Genomic DNA, 13,509 nt, shown 5'->3' on the forward strand with positions numbered 1-13,509 from the left:
ATTAGGGACCAATATTGCCAATAACTTCAAAGTGGTATAACTTTTTCGTTCTAAGTCCGTTTCCGATGAACTTTATATCCATGAAGAGGTGGCAGGAAGCCCTCCGCTCCTAGCCACACCCCCAAGCCTAAAACCTTCTGAATAAGACCCGAGACCTATAAAAACCGAATCGTCACATTAGGCCTATACCCTTGGCCTCCGAAGCCACAACCGAGTACTTTCAAGATAGGGTGTTACAACTCTCCCCCACTTAAATTGGATTTCGTCCTCGAAATCGATCCTTACTAACACCCGTATGCAAGCCAACGATCCGAGGAACACAACTGATGGTTCTAAGCGCAATCCATTCTCCTCTAAACAATCGAAACTAATCAAATTTCCATCCCGAAGGTAGTGAACTTCAGCTTCAGCAAATCACTTCTGCTTCTCCAGATTCCAAATCCATGTTGGTCTGTCTCCCTGACAGACTGCCCACACATAACTATCTATAGGACAATCATACTTGACAGAAAGTTCAGATAATCCTTTGAGTAAAAGATTCATCCGTGCAACGGTTAGACTCAGACGAGAGCTGCGCAACAGAGTCAAATCAATTACTCGTATCCACTTTCCGAATGGGCCGAGACCTCCCAAGTCCCAAATTATCTGTCGACTATCTAGAAATACCAGATTCCCCCCCCCCCCCCCGGTTACCGAAACAATGAATACCCTCTCAGTCGCTCCCAGCGACTTCCGATGAAAACTTCGGCTACCAAAACTGCTCTATCAACATTTCCACTCTTGGCTCTTTAAATCATGAAATCCCCGATCCTATATCTCGACCTCATAGTCTCTGCCAGGTCCCACCTGCATTGCTACAAACACACGGGCCTCGCCCTCGGGTCCCACCCAAACTATAACACGGAGCGGCCTTTCCCACAGGTCTCGCCTATCTAGGGCTACACAGGTCCAACTCCACCTTGAATACCATCTACCTATCCCTTCCTGATTCTGATCATGCTAATTAGGAGATACGGGCCTCACCCACACTCTGCTGACTAGGAGATATAGGCCCCCGCCCGCACTCCGCTAACTAGGAGGTACGGGCCCCTGCCCCCACACTCTGCTAACTAGCTGCTAATGAATGTTGCGGCTAACCCACAGTCTTACAACGTTTTCCCAGACGGTCTGACTGCTAGTGAATGCTACGGCTATGCCGCAATTTTACAACACTTTCCATGGCGATCATGCACACAACCTAACATCCTGGCTGAATTCGTGTTCTGACGGAAATCTCCTCAACCTGATTCCCAAAACCAACTATCTAACATCAAAAGACGCGAATCTTACGTTGGGAAGTTTTCCCAAACTCCCAACTCACACACCCCTCAATCCAAATCAGCCCCTGGGCTGTCTCCCTTCCTAAAGAGAATGCGGACTCATCCTAAATCCACACTTCCTTCTGTTCCTGTACCCTTGGAGAACTCTCCCCCACTTTGGTTCAACTAACATCTTACAACACACCCGGCAGGAAAGATCCCCCAATCCTTCGTATCATCCAGTGATCAATCTTGCTGGCAACCAATGCTTACCACTGTTAGTGTTCCCAAAACTAACCCAGACTAAAGCAGTAAGACCCTTGAAGACTGTCGGAATACTGCCCGGGTTCCAATCACACTTGCTACAGCTACCGCATCCTGAAAATCCACTTAATACGGAGACTTCCCCATACTACTACCCTAAGACCCATGGTATGCAGATGGAATATAATCCGAAAATAAAAAGGAAGTATAATCCCAAGATATAACTAATCATATGGATGCGAGAAAATAGCAATAAAATCATAAATAAAAACTGATAGGAAATGCAAAAGATACGCACCTGCAACATCGGAAGCTGCTCGTGTCTCCTCTATAGTCAACTAGAAAGCCATGATCCTCGCCGCAGGCGCTTCTGCCCGGCCCTGACGGCCATCTGTGATCGTCAATGTCGCAGGGGCAGGTGGTATCACCTGTCACACTGCTGCCAAACTCGGACATTGGGCCTTCTTTTGGCCCCGCTGACTGCAATGGAAGCAGATCAAGTCTGGTCTCTGTGTAGTGGTAGCGGTACAATCCATGCTAAAATGACCAATCCGGTCGCACTTGTAACAACCATAATCACCACCACTACCGCTTTTATACGCACAATCGTGTGTCCTGCCGCACTTTCCACAGCGGCTACGGTCCTAATGGCCTCTTGATCTAGAATCTGATGTCTTGGGTCTCTTGCCCGAACCTGTGGATACATGAATCTCATCTCGCTTCCTCTTCCTCTCTGACTCTAAGTCAATCTCTCTCTCTCTCTGGCTCGAGCGATCTTATCCTCCACCGTCTTGCAGCTGGATCGGCTCACAGACTGCCTGATGTCACTCCTCAGCATCTTGTGATATCGGGTCTTCTTCATATCCTCGTCTGCTACATACTGCGGAACAAGAAGTGCCCTCTCCCTGAACTTAACGGTGATCTCATCCACCGTCTATGTAGTCCGTTGGAGGTCCTGAAACTCCCGTGGTAGCTGCTGCACCTCAATCACCTGTGCAAACTCAACCATGAACCTGGCCAAGAAGTCACTCCATGTCATCGCATCCAACGCGGCATCATCCCCAATGGCATGTCCAACCTCCTCCCACCAATCACGTACTCTGTCCTTCAGAAGACAAGAGGCGAGTCGGACCTTGTCCCCCTTGGGACATCCGCTAGAATGAAAGGTGGTGGCGACATCAACCAACCATCTGCTTCTAGCAATGGGGTCCTTAGCCCCATGGTAATCTGGAGCTCCAAAAGCTCTCGGAATGTCAATGTGCGCGCCCCTATCATGGCCGCCATCTCAGTATGGAAGGCTCCCAGCCTCTCATCCAAAATCTCCAATACACCCTCCTTGATCGTACCAAATATCTAAGGAGTCTGGTCCAATATATTGCACGTAATATCAGCTAATATAAACCCTCTCATCTGCTCGTCAAGCTGCCTGGCTCCTGAGCCCGAACCTGATCCCTCACCGACTCCCGAAGTGCCAACTAGTCTAGTACGTAGCGTCACCATGCTGCAACATATCATAATGATCATCAGAATACTCATCATAACTAGAGGGATCACACACACTACAATTTTCTTGGTTTCATCTCAGCCCTTCTTGACTTGAGTACGGATCCTCTACTTTCAGTAGTACGGGCTCATACTACCTTCCACATCTATCCATACTTTCCTCAAGAATTGCCTTGACTCCACCAAGTCCCTTTCACTACTACTATTGCTCCCAACACTACTCTCATCCTAGGCTTCCCCTAGGGTAATCACCATCCCACTCTCCACCATCAGCTGTATAAGAAGTCCCTACTACCTCCCCCTAACTAGCTCGTGAATACCATTACATATCACTAAGACTAGATAATTCTTCGAATGAGAGATCCTACCCTACAACGGTTGGACTCAAACAAGAGCTGTGAAATAGAGCTAGAACTAACCTTCTGAAATTATTTAGTCCTTGAAATATGTAACTTAACATATTCGTTTACTAGTTAGTAAAAGATAACTAAGACTCCTAAAAGCACAAAGCAAGAAGCATTCGAGCATCGAGTAAACATAATATAGCATATCTTAATCAGGCCATCATATCACTGACTAATTTGTACTAGCATGCAGTTCAATAAGCAGGTATACATATAACAGGCACATAAGGCATCCTTCCTAGATCCTTAGCCCTAATCTAGCATGCAGTTCTCATAAATATATCATAACATAAACTTGTATGGGTAATTTGGGAGAACTTACTTGAGCTCGGCTGATTGCATGCACCACGCCCTTTTCTCTTTTTGAATTTATTTTCCCTTTTCAAAGTTCTTTTTATAAAAATGATTTTCTTTTGAAAATTTTCATACCAAATCCTTAGTTTGAGTTCAGACACACCCGGGAGTGTGCCCGGATCCCTCAAACCAAGGCTTTGATACCAACTTGAAACGTCCCAAAATTCTAGACCAAAATTTCGTTTTAAACCATTTAATAACCCATAGTTATCAATCATTTCATCAAAATACAAGTCAAGTATTTCAAAACATTATCAGAGTATCATATCAAACATTAGAGTAATCATCCCAGGCTAAATCATCATGGTGTGTTAAATGCAGTCAACCCGAGCTCCTCTCTCTGCTACTAGAAGTACCTGAAACCAAAACTGAAAACCGTAAGCACAAAGCTTAGTGAGTCTCCCTAAACTACCACATACTTTACACATAATCACATAACCACATACATTGGGTCTAGCCCGCAACCTCGGGCCCCGCCTGGCAACAGACGAATCTGGCATCAGGCCCCGCCTGGCATCGAGCCCCGCTCGGTATACAGATCTGTTTCTACCAGGCCCCGCCTATCTTTGGGCCCCGCCCACTATACACATACAAACATATATTCATAATCATACTATTACATAAAAAAACAAACTCAACACTATAACTGCTAGTCTCAAGGCCCCGCCTATCTTGAAACCCCACCCCTACTCTGCTAATAATGAGATTTGGAACCCCGTCCACACTCAGCTACTGATGAGATACGGGCCCCCGCCCACACTCTCCTCCCTACCAGGCACATACAAGTATCACAAACACAAAAAGTATAACTAAACATGCATTCCTTCCTTGGGTACTACTCGGCATCGAACCATAGTTCGGAAACATACATGTAAACCTTCCTCGGGCCTCGCCCGACATCAGACTATATTCCGGAAGCATATAAACTACATCGGGCTAACCCCGACATCGGATCTAAATCTGGTATACAATAACATACATAAACGGGCCGTCATTGGTGCCTTAGACCCGTTCCTACAGGAGAAAACTCACCTCGCAAGTTGACTGTAGAATCCTGCGAATAAACCTCTCGCTGCTAGCTGGCAGATCCCCGAACTGCTGATCTCTCAACTCCTCGAGCTACCATTACCAAAATAATAATTAGTCCAAACCAACAATCCTCCTTAGGCTAAAATGACCATTTTACCCCTTATCTAAATTGGTCCAAAACAAAGGCCGAAAATCCATAATATGAAAGGCCCAATACTAGGTAAACTTCCCAAGCCCACTAATGGCCCAATTTGCTAAATTGAGATAAATCCTTCTAATGGGCCTTACCCTATGCCCAAACATATTGTTGGCCCAAATTATCCAACTTCTGATGGCCCACTAAGGCCCAAAGAACCAAATTCGAAAGTATGGCCCAATCCGATGCCCAAAACACGCAAAGCCCACTTCTATTGAATACGCGGGGCGTACTCCTCTATACGCTAGGAGTACATGCTTCATGGTATGTACGTTGCGCGTATATGCATGTACGCCCAACGTACTTCTCTGTTACGTCACTTTTCCCATTAAGCACTTAATACTCTATTCCAAAGGCTATAATCACAGATCCATGTCCTCTTCAACGTCTTAATCCATAAAGTCACTGACTTGGTGACTTTACATGACCCAACTAAGCCCAAACCCCAAAAACAGTATTCTATTTCCATGAAGGTGGTCTTAACTCATGTATGAACCCATTAAAACATCCAAGATGGCAACTTTCTGTGTTAGGGACTCATTTGGCACTGAGAGTGTCAACTTTAAGCCTAGGAATCAGATTTGAACCATAAAGCTCTATTCATGGGACCAAAAAGGTCTAAAACATCACCACACTAGATCTAAGCATACTTAAGGAAAGTTCAAGGCTTTATACCTCAAGGTGACCTGAAATGGAACAACAATCTTGGATTTACAGCTTCTCCTTTGAACCACCACCTTGCTTTTCTTTTTCACTTGCTTGGAACATGGATTCACCACACCAAAATGCTCTCCAATGGCCTCCTAAGCTCCAAAAACACTCAAAGAAGGGATAGGGTTTTGTGGTGGCTGTCTAAGGGTGAGAGGGAGACTGATATCTAGGGCATTATGTTCTTTATATAGTGCTTAGCTCCAAAATTAGGGTTTAGGAACTCTGAGCGTACGCTGGACGTACTTCTTGTACGCTGAGCATACTCCTCCAACAGACGCGTCCACTAACTCCTCTACGCTGGACGTACCCCCATCTTACGCTGGGCATACTTCCGTGCTGGCCACCTTGCATGCATGGTACCTTCTGACCACTTTTCTTCATTAGGGACCAATATTGCCAATAACTTCAAAGTGCTATAACTTTTTCGTTCTAAGTCCGTTTTTGAAGAACTTTATATCCACGGAGAGGTGGAGGGAAGCCCTACGCGCCTAGCCACACCCCCAAGCCTAAAACCTTCCGAATAAGACCCGAGACCTATAAAAACCGAATCGTCACAATACGCCTATACCCTTGGCCTCTGAAGCCACAACCGAGTACTTTTAAAACAGGGTGTTACATCTTGTACAAGGGATGAACGAAATTGTGAACTTTTAGGAGGGTTTATATAGGTGATAGGGAGGCTATGGTTAAGGAAGTTTCCATAGATAAGCCTTATTCCTTTTGCATTCCCCCTAAGATATCTAAGTTTCCTTAGAGCCTAAGAAAACCTCTAGAATCCATCTAGAAACCCTATAACCAACTAAAATCCCATCCCTCCTCCTAGGGAGGTTCTACAATTGGTCAATGTTTAACTTTTGAACATTTTCACCTTTAGTCCTTCCACTTTTAATTAATCCAATAACCCCAAAATTAATTCCAATTAATTTCTAATTAATTCTTAATTAAACAATACTATTTCTAATTAATATATTATTGTCATAATATATTATTAAATCATTTATTTTGATTTCAAATTATTTTACTAACTATATAATAAATTAATAAACCAACCTCTCTCTCCAAATAGCAATCTAGACTATTAATAGGTTTGAGGACAACCCAAAAGGAATTTGCTAATAATTCAAGATTATACTAATTTAGTTATTGGATTAGACACCTAATCCAACAGTCTCCCACTTGGATAAGTCTAAAACTAAATTACTGGTATAACTTTAAATTAAATAGCAATGGGTGCTTTCCAAAGCAACTGTCGAACTCTGATCCGATCAGATGTTTGTCCTTTAGATAAGTGATCAAATATTTCTCCGTTATCCACTTTTATAATCCATGAAGTAATTCTCTGAGCGTGGATTTATCCAATACTTAAAATCTCCACTTTTATGTACTCATGAACATTGTAGCAATCTTATTGCAATGTCTAATCCTTATAGACAATGTACAATTCAATTCATGACAGTCTTAATTCACTATTTACTTACAAAAGTATGAGCGACTGTAGAATTTCTAATAATCAAATCATCCAGGAAGTAAAACATGCAAAGTGAAACACAATAATAAGCTAATTAACTACGGTCTCAAATCTATTGAAAAAAAAAATAAATCTATATTATTTAATAACCATAATAATTACGAATTTATGCATTATATAATGTTTCGAGTAATCAGTTAACCACTTGAATTAAATAACATCAATTATGTCATGTTATGAACATGCATACTATGTCTCTCTATGGTCCTTCCTTTGTGAACAAATCAACTGGATAATATTCCAATGATGCTCATTTTACAATCCCAAATTCTTGTCACTATCTAAAATGTATTGGAATTCCAACTTTACATGCATTGGCCTTCTGTGATGTCGAGGCTTCTAAGTCACAGAGATTGATCCAACGATATTACAAAATGTTTCATTGGAAATTTGTTACTAGAAACAATTCCATGGTAATGAAGTTTCAAATTCAAGGTACACTCCTGGAACACTTCTCTTGCATTAAAGTATCTAACTCACACGTAGATTTAATAATCAACTTTTATTATGGAAACATTTCGATATTCCCATATGACCATAAATTTTGACCAAGAAGAATCTCAATCTCAAACATGTCACTAATGTCCGTCCAAATTAATACCATACTTCCAACGGTCCACAAGCAACCAATCTTTAGTAAACCTCAGAATGTTCTTGACAGTTGTTTAACAACTCTAGTCACAAAAACTTCTAATCCGTTTCCTCTCAATGCTCAAGGCATTTGGAAAAATCAAAATACGTGAATATTACAACATTTGTAATTGATTATATATTCGAAGCATATGGGACTCGATTCATTATATCTAATATTTGTTCAATCTCTTGCTATAATATTTCCATATATCAAATTTCTGATGTTGAACTATTTCAAAATGATATTCATATACGTCTATGACTAATTTCTATTAGACTATACGATCTAATCATTTATATTTGAAACGAAGTATGAGTGCCTTCTCCCTTAAGCTTACTATAGTGAAACAATTCCTAAATTTTTCAATTTGCAATTTGCAAATTGAAATTTTTTTTCCCTCTGAATAGTATTGTTAACATGTAATACTAACATAACAATTATGCACCCACTAGCTTTAACATGCACACAAAAATCATTTAGACTTCTAGAAATCAATACTCTTGACTTTCTTACTAAAGTACAAATTTCTGTTATGTGATGCTATGATAAGTCTTCAGCTAGACTTCTTAATCTTATACACCTTTATTGGATAGTATATGTGTGAGTTTAAACCCTTTCAGAACTTGTATATATATATATATATATATATATATATATATATATATATATATATATATATCATGAAAGTTCAAACATTTCCTTGCCATTTCTCACAGATCGAAATATGAAAGGGATGTCATAATCTTATTATGAATTTGAGAATGCAATAGCCAATATCCATATTGATCTTTATCAGATCTTTGAAATCTACTATCGAAAGTGATTCCTCGTAATCATTTATGAAATAGAGCGAATCTTTACTACATAGATTTCAAGGTGCAAACGTTCCCATCCATGTGAATCTATCATTTGCAACCTACAATCATAAGATAAGGTTTAGGACAAACCAAATTTAAATTTAGCTTTCCTTTCATGGACTGAACTTTGCTTATTCTAATTTTCTTACCCTCTGGTAGCATAAGGGCCTACCAGTGCTTCCATGTTGTTAAGCAACTCATCCATATTGATCAATGTACTATCACTAATCAACATGCTTTGGTTTTGCAGTTAAGTGAAAAATATAGAACTCATAAGAATTGCCAACTAAACTAGAAGTGAACAGAAATAAGAATGTGTCAACAAAACACGATAGGTTATCAACCTCAGGTCGCGTGATAGTGATAACTAAAAGGTTTATTGTCGGTTGACTCTTGAAACTCTCAAGATCAATATGACTCCCACTGACTTATTTACATATGAGTTTTCTCTCATGGAACATTCCTTGGCGAGCTAAAACAAATATTCAAAAGTTCGTGTGGATTCCCGACAAGCAAAACACTTCATAACATAGGTCTCAGTTTATCCTTTGTTTCCCGATTAACGAAAAACATCACAACTCCAATTCTACAAGTTCTAGTGTAAGAAAACATTTTTACTCCACATATTTCGAGGTGTTTTCAACCTTATTAGTTTGAAAAGAGTTTCAAGATATGATTTTTAGCTACTAGAGTATGACTCTAAAACTTGATTGGAACAAAGTATGACTCTTATATGATTGAATCATTTCCAACAATGTTCGATTCCTCTTTTTAGTCATACAATTGTACTAAGATGTTCTTGGATGAGTCAATTGTGATACAATTTCACAATTACTAAGATGATCATAAAACATGATACGAAAGCATTCTCCTTTCTTCTCAAATTATAGAATCTTTTATCTTTCTGCCTAATAGATTTGGTTATACGTTATACTACTCTTTGAATATTTTCCAAAGTATCAGAATTATGCTTAATCTTATAAACACAACCATATTTACTGAAACATCAGTAAATCATGACGAATAGAGTCATTATCAATTGTAGTGGATCTGAATAGTCCATACCAACATGTACTAGATCCATTAGTCCTTCACTTGACTCACATAAACATGTTATTAATGAATTAGTCATAATTTGTCAATGAACAAGATTCTCATATACTATATAATGTGACTTGTACAACACCATGTATCTGTCCAGTTGGTGATGAGATTTATTTTCACTTGGTCAGTTATGACAATACCACAAGCGATATCATCAAATCCACAATTAATATTGCTAAAATTAGAAATGTAACTAACACTTTCATAAATTTCATTGCAAGGAAAAATAAATAAGCAACCAGATAAACCAAAATTTCATTTTTATTGAAAATAAACGAAAAATTGGAACTTGTCCTTACAATGCATAAAATGAAAAACTATGTTTCTAGACATCTCCTAAGAGTAATAGCAATCTATTAAATTATCCTAACCCCTTAGTAGTTGCTCGAAACTCCTATCTTCGAATCTATGTAATTAAAGTCCATTTCTCATGATCAGATTTAGCTCACCTTGCTCAAGCTTCCTTCTTTCTCTTAGCTCCTTTAATACTATCAAATTTTGATCATCACATCATGTATTAAGAGCCTATGAATAGGAACCTATAAAACAATGGAGTCAGATAATGGATGTACCTGAAGTAGAGTCACACGACTTGACTTTACCATCTCTAAGATCTTTCATGTATTTTGGGTAGCTTTGTTTCGAATGTCCTTTCAACTGGTAGTAGAAACAAAAGGACTCTTAGGGTTAACATGTGGAACGATCCCAAAACTAGCCTTTTCTCTTTACCATACGATCAAACAGTTTCATCTTGGACAACCCTTTCCATTGGAAAGATAAATATTTTCTGGACCACCATTGTCACCATTGTCAATTTCTATGGAAACCTTGGAATTAGACCAAATAAGCATCTCTGCTTTAGATATGCTCAACAATCAACATTTGGGTCAGATCAGTTAAGGTCATGTCGAAACTCCTCATATAAAAGTTCTCAATGAAATGATTATATGACTTTGGAAGCAACAGAAGAACCAAGTCAATGGATTGCTCCCTTGGTAAAATGACACCTATTTTATTCAACTTGTCAATGTACGATTTCTTTTCAGAACATGTGTACACATAAAGTTTCTATCTTGATGTTTATATGTCAATATGGATTAAGAAATCTCGTATATTTCAACTTGAGGAAAATGTGACATTGGGATAGTCATAGGAGAAGGAGATAATGTCTAGTTCCATCATTTCCTAAGGAAAGGAAAACAATTTTACCTTGACTTGAAATTGGAAGACCATCTCTGGAAGATTAAGGAAAACTATTTCCTTAAGAATTAGGAAGACCATTTCTATCTTCATAAGATATTTCAAAATAGGAGAAAACAAGAATTCAAGTTAGTTGATTTTAATCCTTAATAATTAACCCATAAATTTAAATTAAGGCTAGGATCCATATTTTTGATTCAAACTCTAAACAGGGATGCCACAATCAAATTCGAATCTATTTTTGGTAGGTAAGGCTTTTAACAATTCCAATCTTATGAAACTCCTAGATCTTTTGAGATTCATTGATTCTTATCAATGGCATGTTTAATCTCGGATTATGCTCTCACTTTTGTGACTGGGATGTCGAGGAATAGAAACGAGATGTGAATAACCATACAAACCCGCTTAACAACCTTGATGTCATTTATCATCTCACATTGACGTGTCGTTAAACCACACACTCTCTGTCAACAATGATAATTTTCAAGATGTCCATCATATCTCTTTATAGTCCCTATTAGTGTGTCAGTTAACCACACACACTCCACTAACGACATATAAAGTATGATGTGTGTTTTTCATGGATTAGAATACTTTTCACATTTTTCCTAAAGTAACTAATAGTGAGATTTTAAAAATAGTTTAGTTACTTTATATCATTATACTTATTAATGACATTATGTCCTATCAAATCCGTTCGGCTAACGACCCTCCACCATACAAGAGAGCGGTGGGTAAGAGTAGATACCCAATGACGGTCATTTTATAGGCTGCTTCGTTAAACTCTCCTTATATAATATGACTTCGTGAATAAGGCGTACTAGCGATTTGACTGACTTGTTTTATACATATAATATATATTAATATGTTATATATAGTATAAGGTGTATTTTAAAACCTTTCTAAAATACTAGGTTTAAATTTAAATTTTCAAAATTAATAAAAAATATTTATTTAATTTAAAACTAAACCAAGTAAGATTTAATCTTTATCTTTTAATTAATAATTAATTAAATTACTTTAATCTCATGAGGATTAAATAATTATTTAATATTAAGTATTAATCAAATAATTTAAATTTAATCCTAACCAATCCCTACTAAATTTTCGAAAAATAAGGGTATTGGGGTTATCCAATATTAATTATTCTATTTTAACTAAATAAAACGATAATTATCAAATAAGGAAACCCTAACTTTCCCTCTAAGTAATCGAAAACAAGGGAGGAGGCTAAGGTTTCTAAAACCCTTGCAAAAAATCAAAAAGCCTAAGGGTGGAGGCTAGGGTTTCAAGAACTCTAGGGATTTTCTAAAATGCCTCCATTAGGGTTTAGTTTCTATAAACCCTAATTTTGATCTATTCAACTTTGTGCAAGATCAATGAGAACAATGACTCTTATACCACGGATGAGTTTTATATGTTACAAAAAAAAACTATTTTTGGCGTAAATACATAAACCCTAAGTTCACATGCACCCTAAAGGATCTATGTTCTTACTATGACTTGCAACCAACTATTGAATATCAATAACCCTAGGAGTATGTTACTATTTTCGAAAATTATCAAAGGTTATTAGAAAAATACATACCTTATGTTTATTGTAGTAAATAAACGACGATTCCTTCTTGATCTAACTTTCGAAAGCAAGCACCGGAAATCTCGTGGCTCTAATGGATCACACCCAAACTTTAGCAAGTTGTAGAAGGGGTGAACAAAATTGTGAACTTTTAGGAGGGTTTATATAGGTGATAGGGAGGCTAAGGATATGGTAGTTTCCTTAGATAAGCCTTTAATTCTTTTGCTTTCCCCCTAAGGCATCCAAGTTTACTTAGAGCCCAAGAAAAGCTCTAGAAACCATCTAGAAACCCTATAACCAACTAGAATTTCGTCCCTCCTCCTAGGGAGGTTCTAGAATTAGCTAATGTTCAAATTTTGAACATTTTCACCTTGAGTCCTTCCACTTTCAACTAATCCAGTTAACCCCAAAATTAATCCAAGTTAATTTCTGATTAATTCTTAATTAAACAATACTATTTCTAATTAATATATTATTCTCATAATATATTTATAAATCATTTATTTTGATTTCTATTTAACTTATTAACTATATAATAAGTTAATAAATCAGTCTCTCTCTCTCTCTCTCTCTCTCTCTCTCTCCAAATAGCAATCCAGTCAATTACTAGGTTTGAGGGCAACCCAAAAGGACTTTGCTAATAATTCAAGATTATACTAATTTAGTTATTGGCTTAGACACCTAATGCAACACTAGTATAGATGAAGAGATAACTGATTTGAGTTGAGTCCCATATGCTTAGGCTGTAGGTTCGATCATGTATGATATGACATGTACTCGCCCTAATGTGTCTTATGCTTTGAGCATGGTTAGCCGATTCCAGAGCAATCCTGTTAGAGCTCATTGGACTC

The sequence above is a fragment of the Lactuca virosa genome, chromosome 5 (genome assembly GCF_052849685.1).
Source record: "Lactuca virosa cultivar CGN04683 chromosome 5, Lactuca_virosa_CGN04683_v6, whole genome shotgun sequence".
NCBI classification, from domain to species: Eukaryota; Viridiplantae; Streptophyta; class Magnoliopsida; order Asterales; family Asteraceae; genus Lactuca; species Lactuca virosa.